Raw genomic sequence first — 21,986 nt, forward strand, 5'->3', positions numbered from 1 at the left:
CCAGGGCGAGGGTGGTGGTGGGCTAATTGCCAGCCCGACGGCATAGCTCGGGGCCGCCCGGCGGCGGGCGGCTGACGTGCAGGTGGAGCGACCCTCCCTCGTTGCCAGGTACCCGGTTTGGCTTGGTCCTGTGCGGCCAGGCCGAGGGGTTAGAGGACTTGCGCGGTCCCTCCCGGTTACCCCGGGAGGAACCGGCACCTGTGGGGCTGCCTGCTCCCGTCGCACTGGGAGCCCTCTTCCTTCCTTGCCCACGGGTGGGCGGGTAGGCGGGGGCTCCCAGGCCGAGCGCCTGGCAGTGTTTTTTACTCCCAACGGTGCAGTCTGACTCCCAGAGGGGAAGCCTTGAACGGGGCACCGGGGCCGTCTCGCCGCGCGGGTGGCGGACGGACGGTGTCGCCTTCCTCCCGCCTCTCCTGCACCCGCAGGTGGGCGAACGTTTTCGAAAAGTTGCCTGTGACTCTTGGCGGTGGATCACTCGGCTTGCACGTCGATGAAGAACGCAGCTAGCTGCGAGAATTAGTGTGAATTGCAGGACACATTGATCATCGACACTTCGAACGCACCTTGCGGCCCCGGGTTCCTCCCGGGGCTACGCCTGTCTGAGGGTCGCTCGATCATCAATCGCCCCGGGGCTTCCCCGGGACGCGGCTGGGTCCGTCGCAGGGTCAGAGTCACATGGTGCTGGGCTTTTCTGCTGCCGGCGCCGGGGATCGAACCGTGATCTCCAGATTCCGGAGTCAGCCACCCTAGCCGCGGCGTCAGCTATTGCCCAGAGTCACATGGTGCTGGGCTTTTCTGCCGCCGGCGCCGGGGATCGAACCGTGATTCCCAGATGGGGATATCCCAAAAATCTGGCATGAATACGGCCCGCCAGGACAGGTTTGGAGACCCCTGCTTTAGATGAATGAAGACTCTTCACTTATTCAAAAATACTTCTCTAATTTGAAGTTTACCCTATTCATATCATTTTAAAATATACCTTGCTGACAAATGGATTAGTTGAATTCAACAATAGAGTGATCATTCACCTCTATCTTGTTCTTTGTCATTTTCTTTTCCCTATTTCAGTCAATGCATTCCTACAAAAATCTTCACAATACCAAGCATTTAATTTAATTTTTAAGATAACTTATTCTAAAGTTCATAGAACCAGATGTTTATTCTTAAATTGTATTCAACACTTGTTTGATGAAAATTATTCGGAAAGCATGGAGAAAACAGTTAGGTGCTGCTGGTATTTGAACTCAGGATTTCCTGTTTACCAGACAGGCGCTTTAACCACTAAGCCACAGACCCAACATTAATAGTAAAAAATGCATAAATCATTTATTGTTGATGATGAAAATGTGTTTCTGACATAAATTCTTCTTTATATGTATTGTAATCTTAAACACGAAAAGATACTCAATGACTACACAAGGATTAATATGTTTTAATAAACAGGTACTCTTATAAAACCCAATTTCATTTCTTGAATTCTTTACAATTTTTTTTCATGAAGGTATTAATATTGCTCAAATCTAGGTAGAAATTTCATCTACGTCTTTCTCATAGATATGTATTTTTTTCATTTTGCAATAACAGTATTCATTCTATAATCTTGGAAGTACTTGGGTTTTTATAAGGGTTAAGATGATCTGTTCAACAGTAAGATGAATCAGATTTTTATATTTTAATTGTATCGGAAAAAGACCTAATGAAAATGATTTGTTATATAACAATGAGAAAAGCAAGGCGCTGCTGAGAGTTGAACTCAGGATCTCCTTTTTACTAAACAGGCGCTTTAACCAGCTAAGCCACAGCACCCACTTGATTCTTAATTTTTAAACACTTTTCTTTATGCTGTTCAAGAAAATATTGCTTTTTCACTTTCATAGTCTTTTCTAAGTTCACACACTTCTCTACTCATAAACTTAAGATGAATGAAGACTCTTCACTTATTCAAAAACACCTCTCTAATTTGAAGTTGACCCTATTCATATCATTTTAAAATATACCTTGCTGAAGAATGGATTAGTTGAATTCAACAATAGAGTGATCATTCACCTCTATCTTGTTCTTTGTAATTTTCTTTTCCCTATTTCAATCAATGCATTCCTACAAAAATCTTCACAATACCAAGTATTTTATTTGATTTTTAGGATAACATTCTAAAGTTCATAGAACCAGATGTTTATACTTAAATTGTATTCAACACTTGTTTGATGAAAATTACTCGGAAAGCATGGAGAAAACAGTTAAATGCTGATAAGATTTGAACTCAGGATTTCCTGTTTACGAGACAGGAGCTTTAACCACTAAGCCACAGCACCAACGGTAATAGTAAAAAAGTGCATAAATAATTTATTGTTGATGATGAAAATGTGTTTTCTGCTATAAATTCTTCTTTATATGTATTGTAATCTGAAACACGAAAAGATACTCAATCACTACGCAAGGATTAATATGTTTTAATAAACAGGTACTCTTATAAAACCCAATTTCATTTCTTGAATTCTTTACAATTTTTTTCATGAAGGTAATAATATTGCTCCAATCTAGGTAGACATTTCATCTACGTCTTTCTCATAGATATGTATTTTTTTCATTTTGCAATAACAGTATTCATTCTATAATCTTAAAAATACTTGGGTTTTTATAAGGTTAAAGATGATCTGTTCAACAGTAAGATGAATCAGACTTTTATATTTTAATTGTATCGGAATAAGACCTAATGAAAATGATTTGTTATATAACAATGAGAAAAGCAAGGCACTGCTGTGAGTTGAACTCAGGATCTCCTGTTTACTAAACAGGCGCTTTAACCAGCTAAGCCACAGCACCCACTTGATTCTTAATTTTGAAACACTTTTCTTTATGCTGTTCAAGAGAATATTGCTTTTTCACTTTCATATTCTTTTCTAAGTTCACACACTTCTCTACTCATGAACTTAAGATGAATGAAGACTCTTCACTTATTCAAAAACACCTCTCTAATTTGAGGTTTACCCTATTCATATCATTTTAAAATATACCTTGCTGAAGAATGGATTAGTTGGATTCAACAATAGAGTGATCATTCACCTCTATCTTGTTCTTTGTCATTTTCTTTTTCCTATTTCAATCAATGCATTCCTACAAAAATCTTCACAATACCAAGTATTTTATTTTATTTTTAAGATAACATTCTAAAGTTCATAGAACCAGATGTTTATACTTAAATAGTATTCAACACTTGTTTTATGAAAATTACTCGGAAAGCATGGAGAAAACAGTTAAATGCTGCTGAGATTTGAACTCAGGATTTCCTGTTTACGAGACAGGAGCTTTAACCACTAAGCCACAGCACCAACAGTAATAGTAAAAAATGCATAAATAATTTATTGTTGATGATGAAAATGTGTTTTCTGCTATAAATTCTTCTTTATATGTATTGTAATCTTAAACACAAAAAGATACTCAATCACTACGCAAGGATTAATATGTTTTAATAAACAGGTACTCTTATAAAACCCAATTTCATTTCTTGAATTCTTTACAATTTTTTTTCATGAAGGTAATAATATTGCTCCAATCTAGGTAGAGATTTCATCTACGTCTTTCTCATAGATATGTATTTTTTTCATTTTGCAATAACAGTATTCATTCTATAATCTTGAAAATACTTGGGTTTTTATAAGGTTAAAGATGATCTGTTCAACATTAAGACCTAATGAAAATGATTTATTATATAACAATGAGAAAAGCAAGGCACTGCTGAGAGTTGAACTCAGGATCTCCTGTTTACTAGACAGGCGCTTTAACCAGCTAAGCCACAACACCCACATGATTCTTAAACTTGAAACACTTTTCTTTATGGTGTTCAAGAGAATATTGCTTTTTCACTTTCATATTCTTTTCTAAGTTCACACACTTCTCTACTCAAACACTTAAGATGAATGAAGACTCTTCACTTATTCAAAAACACCTCTCTAATTTGAAGTTTACCCTCTTCATATCATTTTAAAATATACCTTGCTGAAGAATGGATTAGTTGAATTCAACAATAGAGTGATCATTCACCTCTATCCTGTTCTTTGTCATTTTCTTTTCCCTATTTCAGTCAATGCATTCCTACAAAAATCTTCACAATACCAAGCATTTTATTTAATGTTTAAGATAACTTATTCTAAAGTTCATAGAACCAGATGTTTATACTTAAATTGTATTCAACACTTGTTTTTTTTTTTTTGTAATTTTTTATTTGGCAGACAAGTCACAAGCAAAAAGACATTATAGCAAAGAGAAAAAAAAATAACATAACATACTTTAGAGTGACATCAGGGATAGCATCAATATGTTAATTAGACCAGCATTCTTTAAATGTTACAGCTTAGCCAAACAAAAAGACTTTTATGAGAAAAAGAAAAGAAAAAAAACAAGTAAATTCATCTAAAAAAACACTTAATGTTTATACAAAATTAGCCCAGATCTTTTCCATTCTATCTACAGTGTTTCGGCTCCTATTCTTAGCAAGGGCCTTTTCCATAGTGTATATTTCATGTAATAACATTAGCCACTCCGTCTTATGAGGTGGATTCGGTGAGATCCAGGCTCTAGCTACTACCAGTCTAGCACAGGAAATTGCTATGTCTAACCAACTTCTATTATCTTGGCCCCTCTCATGTATAGAAAGTAATACCATAGATGAGGTAAGTGGGGAGCTGATCAGTTGTTTTTGATATAAAGTAGTTTCTATTTCTCGCCAGAACAGGTTCAGTACTGGACAAGAATAGATCATATGGATAAGATCTGCTGCCCTCAAATCGCACTTAGGGCATTTGGTACGCTCATTATTTTCTGACCATTTGGCAATTTTCTGAGGAGTATGATAAAGTTGACTGACCGTTCTGTATAGTTGGAGCTTTAAACTTGAAGAATGTATAGTTTTATTAAGAATTGTGAAAGCATTTGAGATATTCTGAGGTGTCACATTAATTCCCAATTCAAGCGTCCATTTTTGAGACAGTCGGGGACAATCATCCGAATTATGCTGGATTAAATGTTTATATCCTGTGCTAATTATTGATTTCTCTTTAGAACTATACAAAAATTCCCAAATATCCGAGCTAGTAATTTTTTTAAAATTCATTTTCCATATAAGATAGTCCCTTACTTGCAAATATTTAAGTATCATTTCACTTGGTAACGAATAAATTAATTGTAAAGTTGAAAACTGAAGAAAACCCTCGTGGCCATATAAGTCTCCCAATCTCTTAATCACATAGTTGGCCCACTCTCTCCCGATTTTATCATTAAAAATACCAGGTAGCCCTGGGTTGTCCCATAGTGGTAAGTCTGAGTGGAAAAAAGAAGTGTCACAAAACTTCATAACTAAATTAAAAATCCCTACCATGTCCCTTGCTGTCTTGAATTTGACTCGTTTGAAGAAGTTCGGGTCTTGTATTCTTGTTAAAAATTGAGATGATTTTATACCTAACATAAATTGATGGAAAAAAAAAGTTTTATTCTTATTTAATAAGCTCCTAAAACGCCCTATAAAAGATGCAAAATAATAAGACTTAAAGTCCGGGAAATCCAATCCTCCCTTCTCTAGAGGTAATTTTAGTATCGCCATCGACCTCCTAGGTTTTTTATAGCTCCAAATAAAGCTACTGCAAATTCCTTCCAGTTTCTTAAAAAAAATATTATTAACTCGAAGGGGAATGGAGCAAAAGAAATATAAAAATTTGGGCAAAATATTCATTTTTATCAAATTAATTCTTCCCAAAATGCTCAATGGAATTTTGTGCCATTTTTTAAGCATTGCAGTAACCTGTTTAAGTAAAGGTTTGTAGTTCAGTTTGATTATTTCATTTATTTTAGAAGATATGGTCACCCCTAGGTAAACAGCCGAATTACATAGCCCGGTGACTGATTGGTTAGTTTGATAGTTCATGATGGTTTGAGTTTTGTTAAAGTTTAATTTATAACCGGAAATGTCTCCAAATTTTTTCGCTTCGTCTGTGATTCCTGATAGGGCATCTATTACATTGGTGGTGAATATAGCTAAATCATCTGCATATGCAGTAATTTTAAGAATTTTATGTTCATGCTCTACCGGAGTTATCTTCTCTTGATTCTGCAGGGCATTTATAAAAGGCTCCATAGAGAGGGCAAACAGCAGGGGTGAAAGTGGACACCCCTCTCGGGTCCCCCTTGATATTGCAAAAGTTGATGAGAGTACCCCCGCATAGCTAATTTTAGCGTTGGGATCCCTGTATATAGCCTGTATACCTCTAAGGAAGAGATCTTTGAACCCATATTGCATTAACACTTTCCACAGATAATCCCACCCCACTCGGTCGAAGGCTTTTTCTGTAATCCAGTAAAATCATACCGAGAGGGGTGAGATTAGTTGAGGCTATATCGAATGCCGTAATCGCTAAATTAATGTGGGCGGTAGTATCCCTTCCCGCTATGAAACCATGCTGTTGATCATTGACTAACTGCGGCATAATAGATGCCAGTCGAATTGATATTAGTTTAGAGTAGGCCTTAGCATCGGTATTTATTAAAGAAATAGGCCGATATGACCCGCATTCCATTGGAGGTTTATGTTTTTTCAAAAAAAACATAATTTTCGCCGTTTTCCAAGATTCCGGGGCCTTGCCTGATGTGCCTATTGAGTTCACGACTGAGCAGAACAAAGGAAGTAGCTCTTCGGCACAAATTTTATACAATTCAATAGGAATCGTGTCCTCCCCTGCCGCTTTATTAGAAGAGAGTGAGAACACAGCTAAGCGTAATTCTTCTAATGTATAATTATGTTCCAATTTATCTAAAATCTCTTGATCTAAAAAGTGTCCTACGGGGAGATTATCATTTAAGTAAGATTGAATCTGCTCTGGCCTAGCCCTAATCTCTGGAGTGTATAGTTCTTCATAGTATGAAGCAAATTGCTCCATTATATCTCCAGGCTGTGTATATATAATACCATTGGGGCCTTTTATAGCTTTAATTAGTGTAGATGCTCGGTCTTCGGCTACCTTGTATGCCAAGAGCTTTCCTATTCGATCCCCAGATTCATACTGTGATATTTTGTATTTAAGTATCTTGCAACTGTTTTTTTTCCCTAAAAGAACTTTTCATGACTGTGCGTATGCTCATAAGTCTATTTTCCAAAAGTGATATATCTCTACTATTCCGATCCCCATCTCTAAGCTTGTCCGCCAATAGTTTTTCAATATGTGAAATATTATCTGTCATTAACTTTATTTCTCTTTTCCTTGTTGCAGTTTGTTTAAATATATATTGTTGAGCTATTCCTCTAATAAAGGCCTTACAGGCATCCCAAACTGAGAGTATACTAGCAGTATCTTTATTACATGTAATGAACTCCTTTATCTGTTTTTTAAGCAGGGTTACAAAGACCTCATCTGAGAGTAAGTATCTTGGAAAAGTAAAAGAGCGCCCTTCTTTCATGCCTGAAGCCAGATCAAATATAAATATTATAGGATTATGGTCCGATGAGATTTTTGGCATGACCTTCATATCTCCCCTGCTCAATAATTCGTCTGAGGCCCAAGCTAAATCAATCCTAGAGCAGAGTTTATGGGGGGCTGAATAGTATGTATATCCAGGTAGACCTGGGTATAGGCTGCGCCAAATGTCTTTTATATTATGTATTTTAGCTAGTTCCAATATTGCTGCTCTTGTTTGACGCATACGTAGCCCTACTCCCTTTTTAGTTGTATCCTGTTGATAGTTCAATACACAATTAAAATCTCCCATTAAAATAAGTTCTCCTGACCAAGATAATAATTCAATATTCAACCAATCAAATAACCGTGGCTCATCATTGTTGGGGCCATACACTGAACAAAAAACATATAGAGTACCCTCCAATCTTATTTGCATTATTGCCCACCGCCCTCCCTTATCTGCTGCTGTTTTAATAACTTCCCCTTGCCAATATCTTTTCTTTAAGATAGCCACCCCTCTTATTGGTGCATTTAAGGTCGTACAAATCACCATTTCGTACCCCAGTTGACTCAGCAATTTTTTATCTTTAAAACATATATGTGTTTCTGTAAGCATTACTATCTGTGCATCATACATTTTTAGTTCTTGGTAAATTAAATTTCTTTTAGTCTTATTGTTCAGACCAGATACATTCCAGGCAAGACACCTGCAGTACGTCATTTTATATACAATAAATCAAAAACCGTTTCCCCTTTCTTATCACTCCTTAAAGCTCTCTGTCTTGTTAAGAACATTATATCTTCGCCTTGACTTGTCATGCCAGTTTTGTTTTCTTCCCCCCTCCTCTTCCCCCCCGTACCATAGAAAAACACCCCCCCTTTATACCTGCTGCCTTTGGTAGGGCAGCCTCTCAACGGTGCAGCCACCCGCCACCTTCCACCACCCTCATTAAGTATGCCATTTTCACTAGATTATCTTTTATCCTTTATCTTCCATTTATCATTAAGATTGTCACATTAATCAGACCTTTTCCACTAACAATCCCCTGAGGTATAATATTATATAGCTTATACGTTAGTGAATTTATCTAACACACTTTCTGCCTCCTTGACCTGATTGAAATAGTACGTATGCCCGGCTTTTATAACTTTTAAACATGCAGGTTCTTGGAGGAAAACCTGGGCCCCTACGGCCTTGAAACAATCAATTAGTTGACGCAAATTCCATCGTCTCTCCATAGTAGTTTTACATAAATCTGATCGAACGAAGAAAGTCACATCTTCAGTAGTAATCGGAGAATTAGGTTTGGCTTTTAGAGATACAGCTTGTCTCAACAAAAAATTTCCAAAATAAATCAAAAAAGGGCGAGGAAACTTATTGTTTTTGTTTCTATTGACTAAAGGCAGTCTATGAGCTCTTTGAAGCTGAGAATCCCAGTCCCAGTCTGCGAGATCTGGGAAAGCGCGTTGGAATAGTCTGACTATGTAGGCCCTGGGGTCCGCCCCTTCAGCCCCCTCTGGGACCCCAAAGAGTCTAAGATTCTGCCTTCTTTGCCTATTTTCCAAATCTTCCATCTTGGATTGTAAGGCCCGGATTTCTTCCTCTTGTCGAGTGCTTTTCTGATTGTACTTGACCGAAGTCTCCTCTATTTGTGCCACCCGTTGATGAAGTTCCTCCACTTCTTGAGTTACTTTATTCATTTTGCCATTGACTTCAAGCAAGTATGACAGAATTTTAGAATTGTCCTCCTTTAGTTGCGTAAAATGTTGTTGTGCTTCTTGTCTCTGTTCGGTCAGCCATAGATGGGATCTCCAGGGGTAAGACCTCCTGGTGTGGTTCCTTCATAATTTGCATAGCCTGATCAGTTTCTTCCTCTGTTGTAGCAGTAATTTCGTTTACATTTAGGGCTGTCTCACTACTATCCCCTCTTAAAGTAGAGTCTTGTTGAAGATCTTGTACTCCTTTAGGATCGGCTACCATTGATTGGCTTATAGAGGTGGGCGAGGTAGCAATATCGATATCTTGGATATCTTGATTATCCTGATTAGTTTGCAAAGGAGTTGATGGCCCCATGGAGCTATTGCCTGATAAGCGTAGAGCCATTGTTTTTACTCCTCCCTTAGCTTGAATCCACTTACGTAGTGGACTGTCATCGATAATAGGTTTTCCACGATTATTAGCCTGATTTGTTGCAGAGGAAAGAGTAGACTGATTAGTATTTTTCTTGCTCCTTATTTTATTTTTAGCTTTCCCTCTTCCTTTTTTCCGTGTTACTGTTTTCCAATTGTCCTGTGAGAAATTCCCCATATTGCCCTCCTCCTCGTCAATCAATTCCTCATATTCATCGTTCGACTCTACTTGTATTCCATTGCTCACCTCTACATTATCTTTAGAGGTTCCCATAGCTGGGACTAAATTTTGAGTATTTGTTGCCTCAACTGCTATGGCTTCACAGTTCACCTGGGTCAGCCGGGTACAAACGGGGTCACTTCTTATGTCAAAGTCTGGGATTTGTGCCTGTGTCTGTACCTGTGACATTAGCTTAGCTGTTCCTTTTCCGATATCTTTTTCCTTATCCTTGTCAATATCATTTTGAACAGCTGTATTGTCTTGTACAGCAATCTCGATCTCAGTTGCACATGCCTCCCTTCCTGAAGCACTCTGGAGATCCCTCCTCAAATCTATAGCGATGTCCCCATTATTATTTATCAGCCCAATCTCTTTGCTGACCCCTACAAGCGCTGGGTTTACTTCTGGTTTAGCCCCTCTATCTTTAACAGCATTATCTTTATTACTAGCAGCGGGCATTAAGGATCGCAGTGGTTGTTGCTTACCGGCCAAGTTTGCTGCTTTCTCCTGACTCCCGGTATTAAGCAAGTTCTTTGCAGCGGTGGTTGCTACCTCTGTTCCGTGAGACTTAACTGGTGTTCTCGCTTTGGCTGCCGCCGCCGCCTTCTTCTCTGCTACTACATAGATAGCAGCTGTGGCTGCATTCTCCTCGGGGTTTACTGCCCCTTTCATGGTCCTAGTGCTCCTCGCTTGAGTCTTAGGAGCCATGTCTGTTCTCCCTGCCTCCGACTCAGGGGTGCCCTCCGCAATCAGAGCACTTCTCCAATCCAACTTGTCAGGACAGCTGGCTATGCTCCTAACATCAGCAACTCCGATGAGTCTCCCTGATCCTGGACCCGCGGAGCCAAGCCAGGTCAGCAAGGTCCAACGAGCCCAGCGTGCACAGCCAGTCTCCGCCCCCTGCTCGCGGACACCGCCGCTGCTGCTGCCTCCTACAAACAATAGCCGTATCCAGCCCTCCTTCGTTCTCTGATGCTTGATCAATCCGTGGGCGAATCTCAGGTAGATCGTAAAATCGTCTATTCCATCAGCCTTCCGTCCGTGTTTCTTTCCGCTGTAGAAAGTATCCGTTAATCCGCTATTCGTGAGGTGGTGGGAGCGGCGTTCTCAAGCTGCACCCGGCGGCACCTTCAATCCGCCATCTTGGTTTTTCCCTTTCCGCTGTAGAAAGTATCCGTTAATCCGCTATTCGTGAGGTGGTGGGAGTGGCGTTCTCAAGCTGCACCCGGCGGCACCTTCAATCCGCCATCTTGGTTTTTCCGTATTCAACACTTGTTTGATGAAAATGATTCGGAAAGCATGGAGAAAACAGTTAAATGCTGCTGAGCTTTGAACTCAAGATTTCTTGTTTACGAGACAGGCGCTTTAACCACTAAGCCACAGCACCAACGTTAATAGTAAGAAATGCATAAATAATTCATTGTTGATGATGAAAATGTGTTTCCTGCTATAAATTCTTCTTTATATGTATTGTAATCTTAAACACGAAAACATACTCAATCACTACGCAAGTATTAATATGTTTTAATAAACAGGTACTCTTATAAAACCCAATTTCATTTCTTGAATTCTTTAAAAAAAAAATCATGAAGGTATTAATATTGCTCAAATCTAGGTAGAAATTTCATCTACGTCTTTCTCATAGATATGTATTTTTTCATTTGGCAATAACAGTATTCATTCTATAATCTTGAAAATACTTGTGTTTTTATAAGGTTTAAGATGATCTGTTCAACAGTAAGATGAATCAGACTTTTATATTTTAATTGTATCGGAATAAGACCTAATGAAAATGATTTGTTATATAACAATGAGAAAAGCAAGGCGCTGCTGAGATTTGAACTCAGGATCTCCTTTTTACTAAACAGGTGCTATAACCAGCTACGCCACAGCACCCACTTGATTCTTTATTTTGAAACACTTTTCTTTATGGTGTTCAAGAGAATATTGCTTTTTCACTTTCATATTCTTTTCTAAGTTCACACACTTCTCTACTCAAACACTTAAGATGAATGAAGACTCTTCACTTATTCAAAAACACTTCTCTAATTTGAAGTTTACCCTATTCATATCATTTTAAAATATACCTTGCTAAAGAATGGATTAGTTGAATTCAACAATAGAGTGATCATTCACCTCTATCTTGTTCTTTGTCATTTTCTTTTCCCTATTTCAGTCAATGCATTCCTACAAAAATCTTCACAATACCAAGCATTTTATTTAATTTGTAAGATAACTTCTTCTAAAGTTCATAGAACCAGATGTTTATTCTTAAATTGTATTCAACACTTGTTTTATGTAAATTATTCGGAAAGCATGGAGAAAACAGTTAGGTAATGCTGAGATTCTAACTCATGATTTCCTGTTTATGAGACAGGCGCTTTAACCACTAAGCCACAACACCAACGTTAATAGTAAAAAATGCATAAATAATTCATTGTTGATGATGAAAATGTGTTTTCTGCTATAAATTCTTCTTTATATGTATTGTAATCTTAAACACGAAAAGATACTCAATCACTACGCAAGGATTAATATGTTTTAATAAACAGGTACTCTTATAAAACCCAATTTCATTTCTTGAATTCTTTACAATTTTTTTTCATGAAGGTATTAATATTGCTCAAATCTAGGTAGAAATTGCATCTACGTCTTTATCATAGATATATATTTTTTTCATTTTGCAATAACAGTATTCATTCTATAATCTTGAAAATACTTGGGTTTTTATAAGGTTTAAAATGATCTTTTCAACAGTAAGATGAATCAGACTTTTATATGTTAATTGAATCAGAATAAAACCTAATGAAAATGATTTGTTATATAACAATGAGAAAAGCAAGGCACTGCTGAGAGTTGAACTCAGGATCTCCTGTTTACTTGACAGGCGCTTTAACCAGCTAAGCCACAGCACCCACTTGATTCTTAATTTTGTAAGACTTTTCTTTATGGTGTTCAAGAGAATATTGCTTTTTCACTTTCATATTCTTTTCTAAGTTCACACACTTCTCTACTCAAACACTTAAGATGAATGAAGACTCTTCACTTATTCAAAAACACCTCTCTAATTTGAAGTTTACCCTATTCATATCATTGTAAAATATACCTTGCTGAAGAATGGATTAGTTGAATTCAACAATAGAGTGATCATTCACCTCTATCTTGTTCTTTGTCATTTTCCTTTTCCTATTTCAGTCAATGCATTCCTACAAAAATCTTCACAATACCAAGTATTTTATTTAATTTTTAAGATAACTTATTCTAAAGTTCATAGAACCAGATGTTTATACTTAAATTGTATTTAACACTTGTTTGATGAAAATTATTCGGAAAGCATGGAGAAAACAGTTAAATGCTGCTGAGATTTAAACTCAGGATTTCCTGTTTACGAGACAGGAGCTTTAACCACTAAGCCACAGCACCAACGGCAATGGTACAAAATGCATAAAGAATTTATTGTTGATGATGAAAATGTGTTTTCTGCTTTAAATTCTTCTTTATATGTATTGTAATCTTAAACACGAAAATATACTCAATCACTACGCAAGGATTCATATGTTTTAACAAACAGGTACTCTTATAAAACCCAATTTAATTTCTTGAATTCTTTACAATTTTTTTTCATGAAGGTAATAATATTGCTCCAATCTAGGTAGACATTTCATCTACGTCTTTCTCATAGATATGTATTCTTTTCATTTTGCAATAACAGTATTCATTCTATAATCTTGAAAATACTTGGGTTTTTATAAGGTTTAAGATGATCTGTTCAACAGTAAGATGAATCAGACTTTATATTTTAATTGTATAGGAATAAGGCCTAATGAAAATGATTTGTTATATAACAATGAGAAAAGCAAGGCACGGCTGAGAGTTGAACTCAGGATCTCCTGTTTACTAGACAAGCACTTTAACCAGCTAAGCCACAGCACCCACTTGATTCTTAAATTTGAAACACTTTTCTTTATGGTGTTCAAGAGAATATTGCTTTTTCACTTTCATATTCTTTTCTAAGTTCACACACTTCTCTACTCAAACACTTAAGATGAATGAAGACTCTTCACTTATTCAAAAACACCTCTCTAATTTGAAGTTTACCCTATTCATATCATTTTAAAATATACTTTGCTGAAGAATGGAATAGTTGAATTCAACAATAGAGTGATCATTCACCTCTATCTTGTTCTTTGTAATTTTCTTTTCCCTATTTCAGTCAATGCATTCCTACAAAAATCTTCACAATACCAAGCATTTTATTCAATTTTTAAGATAACTTATTCTAAAGTTCATAGAACCAGATGTTTATACTTAAATTGTATTCAACACTTGTTTGATGAAAATTATTCGGGAAGCATGGAGAAAACAGTTAAATGCTGCTGAGTTTTGAACTCAGGATTTCTTGTTTACGAGACAGGCGCTTTAACCACTAAGCCACAGCACCAACATTAATAGTAAGAAATGCATAAATAATTCATTGTTGATGATGAACATGTGTTTCCTGCTATAAATTCTTCTTTATATGTATTGTAATCTTAAACACGAAAACATACTCAATCACTACACAAGTATTAATATGTTTTAATAAACAGGTACTCTTATAAAACCCAATTTCATTTCTTGAATTCTTTAAAAAAAAAATCATGAAGGTATTAATATTGCTCAAATCTAGGTAGAAATTTCATCTACGTCTTTCTCATAGATATTTTTTTTCATTTGGCAATAACAGTATTAATTCTATAATCTTGAAAATACTAGTGTTTTTATAAGGTTTAAGATGATCTGTTCAACAGTAAGATGAATCAGACTTTTATATTTTAATTGTATCGGAATAAGACCTAATGAAAATGATTTGTTATATAACAATGAGAAAAGCAAGGCGCTGCTGAGATTTGAACTCAGGATCTCCTTTTTACTAAACAGGTGCTATAACCAGCTACGCCACAGCACCCACTTGATTCTTTATTTTGAAACACTTTTCTTTATGGTGTTCAAGAGAATATTGCTTTTTCACTTTCATATTCTTTTCTAAGTTCACACACTTCTCTACTCAAACACTTAAGATGAATGAAGACTCTTCACTTATTCAAAAACACTTCTCTAATTTGAAGTTTACCCTATTCATATCATTTTAAAATATACCTTGCTAAAGAATGGATTAGTTGAATTCAACAATAGAGTGATCATTCACCTCTATCTTGTTCTTTGTCATTTTCTTTTCCCTATTTCAGTCAATGCATTCCTACAAAAATCTTCACAATACCAAGCATTTTATTTAATTTGTAAGATAACTTCTTCTAAAGTTCATAGAACCAGATGTTTATTCTTAAATTGTATTCAACACTTGTTTTATGTAAATTATTCGGAAAGCATGGAGAAAACAGTTAGGTAATGCTGAGATTCTAACTCATGATTTCCTGTTTATGAGACAGGCGCTTTAACCACTAAGCCACAACACCAACGTTAATAGTAAAAAATGCATAAATAATTCATTGTTGATGATGAAAATGTGTTTTCTGCTATAAATTCTTCTTTATATGTATTGTAATCTTAAACACGAAAAGATACTCAATCACTACGCAAGGATTAATATGTTTTAATAAACAGGTACTCTTATAAAACCCAATTTCATTTCTTGAATTCTTTACAATTTTTTTTCATGAAGGTATTAATATTGCTCAAATCTAGGTAGAAATTGCATCTACGTCTTTATCATAGATATATATTTTTTTCATTTTGCAATAACAGTATTCATTCTATAATCTTGAAAATACTTGGGTTTTTATAAGGTTTAAAATGATCTTTTCAACAGTAAGATGAATCAGACTTTTATATGTTAATTGAATCAGAATAAAACCTAATGAAAATGATTTGTTATATAACAATGAGAAAAGCAAGGCACTGCTGAGAGTTGAACTCAGGATCTCCTGTTTACTTGACAGGCGCTTTAACCAGCTAAGCCACAGCACCCACTTGATTCTTAATTTTGTAAGACTTTTCTTTATGGTGTTCAAGAGAATATTGCTTTTTCACTTTCATATTCTTTTCTAAGTTCACACACTTCTCTACTCAAACACTTAAGATGAATGAAGACTCTTCACTTATTCAAAAACACCTCTCTAATTTGAAGTTTACCCTATTCATATCATTGTAAAATATACCTTGCTGAAGAATGGATTAGTTGAATTCAACAATAGAGTGATCATTCACCTCTATCTTGTTCTTTGTCATTTTCCTTTTCCTATTTCAGTCAATGCATTCCTACAAAAATCTTCACAATACCAAGTATTTTATTTAATTTTTAAGATAACTTATTCTAAAGTTCATAGAACCAGATGTTTATACTTAAATTGTATTTAACACTTGTTTGATGAAAATTATTCGGAAAGCATGGAGAAAACAGTTAAATGCTGCTGAGATTTAAACTCAGGATTTCCTGTTTACGAGACAGGAGCTTTAACCACTAAGCCACAGCACCAACGGCAATGGTACAAAATGCATAAAGAATTTATTGTTGATGATGAAAATGTGTTTTCTGCTTTAAATTCTTCTTTATATGTATTGTAATCTTAAACACGAAAATATACTCAATCACTACGCAAGGATTCATATGTTTTAACAAACAGGTACTCTTATAAAACCCAATTTAATTTCTTGAATTCTTTACAATTTTTTTTCATGAAGGTAATAATATTGCTCCAATCTAGGTAGACATTTCATCTACGTCTTTCTCATAGATATGTATTCTTTTCATTTTGCAATAACAGTATTCATTCTATAATCTTGAAAATACTTGGGTTTTTATAAGGTTTAAGATGATCTGTTCAACAGTAAGATGAATCAGACTTTATATTTTAATTGTATAGGAATAAGGCCTAATGAAAATGATTTGTTATATAACAATGAGAAAAGCAAGGCACGGCTGAGAGTTGAACTCAGGATCTCCTGTTTACTAGACAAGCACTTTAACCAGCTAAGCCACAGCACCCACTTGATTCTTAAATTTGAAACACTTTTCTTTATGGTGTTCAAGAGAATATTGCTTTTTCACTTTCATATTCTTTTCTAAGTTCACACACTTCTCTACTCAAACACTTAAGATGAATGAAGACTCTTCACTTATTCAAAAACACCTCTCTAATTTGAAGTTTACCCTATTCATATCATTTTAAAATATACTTTGCTGAAGAATGGAATAGTTGAATTCAACAATAGAGTGATCATTCACCTCTATCTTGTTCTTTGTAATTTTCTTTTCCCTATTTCAGTCAATGCATTCCTACAAAAATCTTCACAATACCAAGCATTTTATTCAATTTTTAAGATAACTTATTCTAAAGTTCATAGAACCAGATGTTTATACTTAAATTGTATTCAACACTTGTTTGATGAAAATTATTCGGGAAGCATGGAGAAAACAGTTAAATGCTGCTGAGTTTTGAACTCAGGATTTCTTGTTTACGAGACAGGCGCTTTAACCACTAAGCCACAGCACCAACATTAATAGTAAGAAATGCATAAATAATTCATTGTTGATGATGAACATGTGTTTCCTGCTATAAATTCTTCTTTATATGTATTGTAATCTTAAACACGAAAACATACTCAATCACTACACAAGTATTAATATGTTTTAATAAACAGGTACTCTTATAAAACCCAATTTCATTTCTTGAATTCTTTAAAAAAAAAATCATGAAGGTATTAATATTGCTCAAATCTAGGTAGAAATTTCATCTACGTCTTTCTCATAGATATTTTTTTTCATTTGGCAATAACAGTATTAATTCTATAATCTTGAAAATACTAGTGTTTTTATAAGGTTTAAGATGATCTGTTCAACAGTAAGATGAATCAGACTTTTATATTTTGATTGTATCGGAATAAGACCTAATGAAAATGATTTGTTACATAACAATGAGAAAAGCAAGGCGCTGCTGAGATTTGAACTCAGGATCTCCTTTTTACTAAACAGGTGCTATAACCAGCTAAGCCACAGCACCCACTTGATTCTTTATTTTGAAACACTTTTCTTTATGGTGTTCAAGAGAATATTGCTTTTTCACTTTCATATTCTTTTCTAAGTTCACACACTTCTCTACTCAAACACTTAAGATGACTGAAGACTCTTCACTTATTCAAAAACACCTCTCTAATTTGAAGTTTACCCTATTCATATCATTTTCAAATATACCTTGCTCAAGAATGGATTAGTTGAATTCAACAATAGAGTGATCATTCACCTCTATGTTGTTCTTTGTCATTTTCTTTTCCCTATTTCAGTCAATGCATTCCTACAAAAATCTTCACAATACCAAGCATTTTATTTAATTTTTAAGATAACTTATTCTAAAGTTCATAGAACCAGATGTTTATTCTTAAATTGTATTCAACACTTGTTTGATGTAAATTATTCGGAAAGCATGGAGAAAACAGTTAGGTGATGCTGAGATTCTAACTCATGATTTCCTGTTTATGAGACAGGCGCTTTAACCACTAAGCCACAGCACCAACGCTAATAGTAAAAAATGCATAAATAATTCATTGTTGATGATGAAAATGTGTTTTCTGCTATAAATTCTTCTTTATATGTATTGTAATCTTAAACATGAAAAGATACTCAATCACTACACAAGGATTAATATGTTTTAATAAACAGGTACTCTTATAAAACCCAATTTCATTTCTTGAATTCTTTACAATTTTTTTTCATGAAGGTATTAATATTGCTCAAATCTAGGTAGAAATTTCATCTACGTCTTTCTCATAGATATATATTTTTTTCATTTTGCAATAATAGTATTCATTCTATAATCTTGAAAATACTTGGGTTTTTATAAGGTTTAAAATGATCTTTTCAACAGTAAGATGAATCAGACTTTTATATGTTAATTGAATCGGAATAAAACCTAATGAAAATGATTTGTTATATAACAATGAGAAAAGCAAGGCACTGCTGAGAGTTGAACTCAGGATCTCCTGTTTACTAGACAGGCGCTTTAACCAGCTAAGCCACAGCACCCACTTGATTCTTAATTTTGAAAGACTTTTCTTTATGGTGTTCAAGAGAATATTGCTTTTTCACTTTCATATTCTTTTCCAAGTTCACACACTTCTCTACTCAAACACTTAAGATGAATGAAGACTCTTCACTTTTTCAAAAACACCTCTCTAATTTGAAGTTTACCCTATTCATATCATTTTAAAATATACCTTGCTGAAGAATGGATTAGTTGAATTCAACAATAGAGTGATCATTCACCTCTATCTTGTTCTTTGTCATTTTCTTTTTCCTATTTCAGTCAATGCATTCCTACAAAAATCTTCACAATACCAAGCATTTTATTTAATTTTTAAGATAACTTATTCTAAAGTTCATAGAACCAGATGTTTATTCTTAAATTGTATTCAACACTTGTTTGATGAAAATTATTCGGAAAGCATGGAGAAAACCGTTAGGTGCTGCTGGAATTTGAACTCAGGATTTCCTGTTTACGAGACAGGCACTTTAACCACTAAGCCACAGCACCAATGTTAATAGTAAAAAATGCATAAATAATTTATTGTTGATGATGAAAATGTGTTTCTGCTATAAATTCTTCTTTATATGTATTGTAATCTTAAACACGAAAAGATACTCAATCACTACGCAAGGATTAATATGTTTTAATAAACAGGTACTCTTATAAAACCCAATTTCATTTCTTGAATTCTTTACAATTTTTTTTCATGAAGGTATTAATATTGCTCAAATCTAGGTAGAAATTTCATCTACGCCTTTCTCATAGATATGTATTTTTTTATTTTGCAATAACAGTATTCATTCTATAATCTTGAAAATACTTGGGTTTTTATTAGGTTTAAGATGATCTGTTCAACAGTAAGATGAATCAGACTTTTATATTTTAATTGTATCGGAATAAGACCTAATGAAAATGATTTGTTATATAACAATGAGAAAAGCAAGGCGCTGCTGAGAGTTGAACTCAGGATCTCCTTTTTACTAAACAGACGCTTTAACCAGCTAAGCCACAGCACCCACTTGATTCTTAATTTTGAAACACTTTTCTTTATGGTGTTCAAGAGAATATTGCTTTTTCACTTTCATATTCTTTTCTAAGTTCACACACTTCTCTACTCATGAACTTAAGATGAATGAAGACTCTTCACTTATTCAAAAACACCTCTCTAATTTGAAGTTTACCCTATTCATATCATTTTAAAATATACCTTGCTGAAGAATGGATTAGTTGAATTCAACAATAGAGTGATCATTCACCTCTATCTTGTTCTTTGTCATTTTCTTTTCCCTATTTCAATCAATGCATTCCTACAAAAATCTTCACAATACCAAGTATTTTATTTAATTTTTAAGATAAATTATTCTAAAGTTCATAGAACCAGTTGTTTATACTTAAATTGTATTCAACACTTGTTTGATGAAAATTATTCGGAAAGCATGAAGAAAACAGTTAAATGCTGCTGAGATTTGAACTCAGGATTTCCTGTTTACGAGACAGGAGCTTTAACCACTAAGCCACAGCACCAACTGTAACAGTAAAAAATGCATAAATAATTTATTGTTGATGATGAAAATGTGTTTTCTGCTATAAATTCATCTTTATATGTATTGTAATCTTAACCTCTTGGCTGCTAATGACAAGGGTAACTCGTCATGGACTTTCCATTGATTTCAATGGAAATTAAAGGAGAATTCAAATAATGCCTTAGCAGTAAAGGGGTTAAACACGAAAAGATACTCAATCACTACGCAAGGATTCATATGTTTTAATAAACAGGTACTCTTATAAAACCCAATTTCATTTCTTGAATTCTTTACAATTTTTTTTCATGAAGGTAATAATATTGCTCCAATCTAGGTAGACATTTCATCTACGTCTTTCTCATAGATATGTATTTTTTTCATTTTGCAATAACAGTATTCATTCTATAATCTTGAAAATACTTGGGTTTTTATAAGGTTAAAGATGATCTGTTCAACAGTAAGATGAATCAGACTTTTATATTTTAATTGTATCGGAATCAGACCTAATGAAAATGATTTGTTATATAACAATGAGAAAAGCAAGGCACTGCTGAGAGTTGAACTCAGGATCTCCTGTTTACTAGACAGACGCTTTAACCAGCTAAGCCACAGCACCCACTTGATTCTTAAAATCGAAACACTTTTCTTTATGGTGTTCAAGAGAATATTGCTTTTTCACTTTCATATTCTTTTCTAAGTTCACACACTTCTCTACTCAAACACTTAAGATGAATGAAGACTCTTCACTTATTCAAAAACACCTCTCTAATTTGAAGTTTACCCTATTCATATCATTTTAAAATATACCTTGCTGAAGAATGGATTAGTTGAATTCAACAATAGAGTGATCATTCACCTCTATCTTGTTCTTTGTCATTTTCTTTTCCCTATTTCAATCAATGCATTCCTAGAAAAATCTTCACAATACCAAGCATTTTATTTAATGTTTAAGATAACTTATTCTAAAGTTCATAGAACCAGATGTTTATACTTAAATTGTATTCAACACTTGTTTGATGAAAATGATTCGGAAAGCATGGAGAAAACAGTTAAATGCTGCTGAGATTTGAACTCAGGATTTCCTGTTTACGAGACAGGAGCTTTAACCACTAAGCGACAGCACCAACGGTAATAGTAAAAAATGCATAAAGAATTTATTGTTGATGATGAAAATGTGTTGTCTGCTATAAATTCTTCTTTATATGTATTGTAAACTTAAACACGAAAAGATACTCAATCACTACGCAAGGATTAATATGTTTTAATAAACAGGTACTCTTATAAAACCCAATTTCATTTCTTGAATTTTTTACAATTTTTTTTCATGAAGGTAATAATATTGCTCCAATCTAGGTAGACATTTCATCTTACTCTTTCTCATATGTATTTTTTTCATTTTGCAATAACAGTATTCATTTTATAATCTTGAAAATACTTGGGTTTTTATAAGGATAAAGATGATCTGTTCAACAGTAAGATGAATCAGACTTTTATATTTTAATTGTATCGGAATAAGACCCAATGAAAATGATTTGTTTTATAACAATGAGAAAAGCAAGGCACTGCTGAGAGTTGAACTCAGGATCTCCTGTTTACTAGACAGGCGCTTTAACCAGCTAAGCCACAGCACCCACTTGATTCTTAAATTTGA

General features: G+C 34.6%; 7 non-coding genes across 7 annotated transcripts; 1 reads left to right on the forward strand and 6 right to left on the reverse strand.

Annotated features, from left to right (window-relative positions):
• Positions 1-455: 455 nt before the first annotated feature.
• Positions 456-609, forward strand: LOC147674260 (5.8S ribosomal RNA). Its single transcript, XR_015302918.1, has one exon. It is a non-coding gene; the product is annotated as a 5.8S ribosomal RNA (ribosomal RNA).
• Positions 610-3,256: 2,647 nt separating this feature from the next.
• On the reverse strand, positions 3,257-3,329 carry TRNAT-CGU (transfer RNA threonine (anticodon CGU)). The gene has a single exon. It is a non-coding gene; the product is annotated as a tRNA-Thr (tRNA).
• A 398-nt stretch (positions 3,330-3,727) lies between these two features.
• Positions 3,728-3,801, reverse strand: TRNAT-AGU (transfer RNA threonine (anticodon AGU)). The gene has a single exon. It is a non-coding gene; the product is annotated as a tRNA-Thr (tRNA).
• Positions 3,802-18,737: 14,936 nt separating this feature from the next.
• On the reverse strand, positions 18,738-18,811 carry TRNAT-AGU (transfer RNA threonine (anticodon AGU)). Its single transcript has one exon. It is a non-coding gene; the product is annotated as a tRNA-Thr (tRNA).
• A 1,452-nt stretch (positions 18,812-20,263) lies between these two features.
• Positions 20,264-20,336, reverse strand: TRNAT-CGU (transfer RNA threonine (anticodon CGU)). Its single transcript has one exon. It is a non-coding gene; the product is annotated as a tRNA-Thr (tRNA).
• A 541-nt stretch (positions 20,337-20,877) lies between these two features.
• On the reverse strand, positions 20,878-20,951 carry TRNAT-AGU (transfer RNA threonine (anticodon AGU)). Its single transcript has one exon. It is a non-coding gene; the product is annotated as a tRNA-Thr (tRNA).
• Positions 20,952-21,892: 941 nt separating this feature from the next.
• Positions 21,893-21,966, reverse strand: TRNAT-AGU (transfer RNA threonine (anticodon AGU)). The gene has a single exon. It is a non-coding gene; the product is annotated as a tRNA-Thr (tRNA).
• Between the last annotated feature and the right edge of the window lie 20 nt (positions 21,967-21,986).

This window comes from Lissotriton vulgaris, chromosome 12 (assembly GCF_964263255.1).
Source record: "Lissotriton vulgaris chromosome 12, aLisVul1.2, whole genome shotgun sequence".
In the NCBI taxonomy this organism is placed as follows: Eukaryota; Metazoa; Chordata; class Amphibia; order Caudata; family Salamandridae; genus Lissotriton; species Lissotriton vulgaris.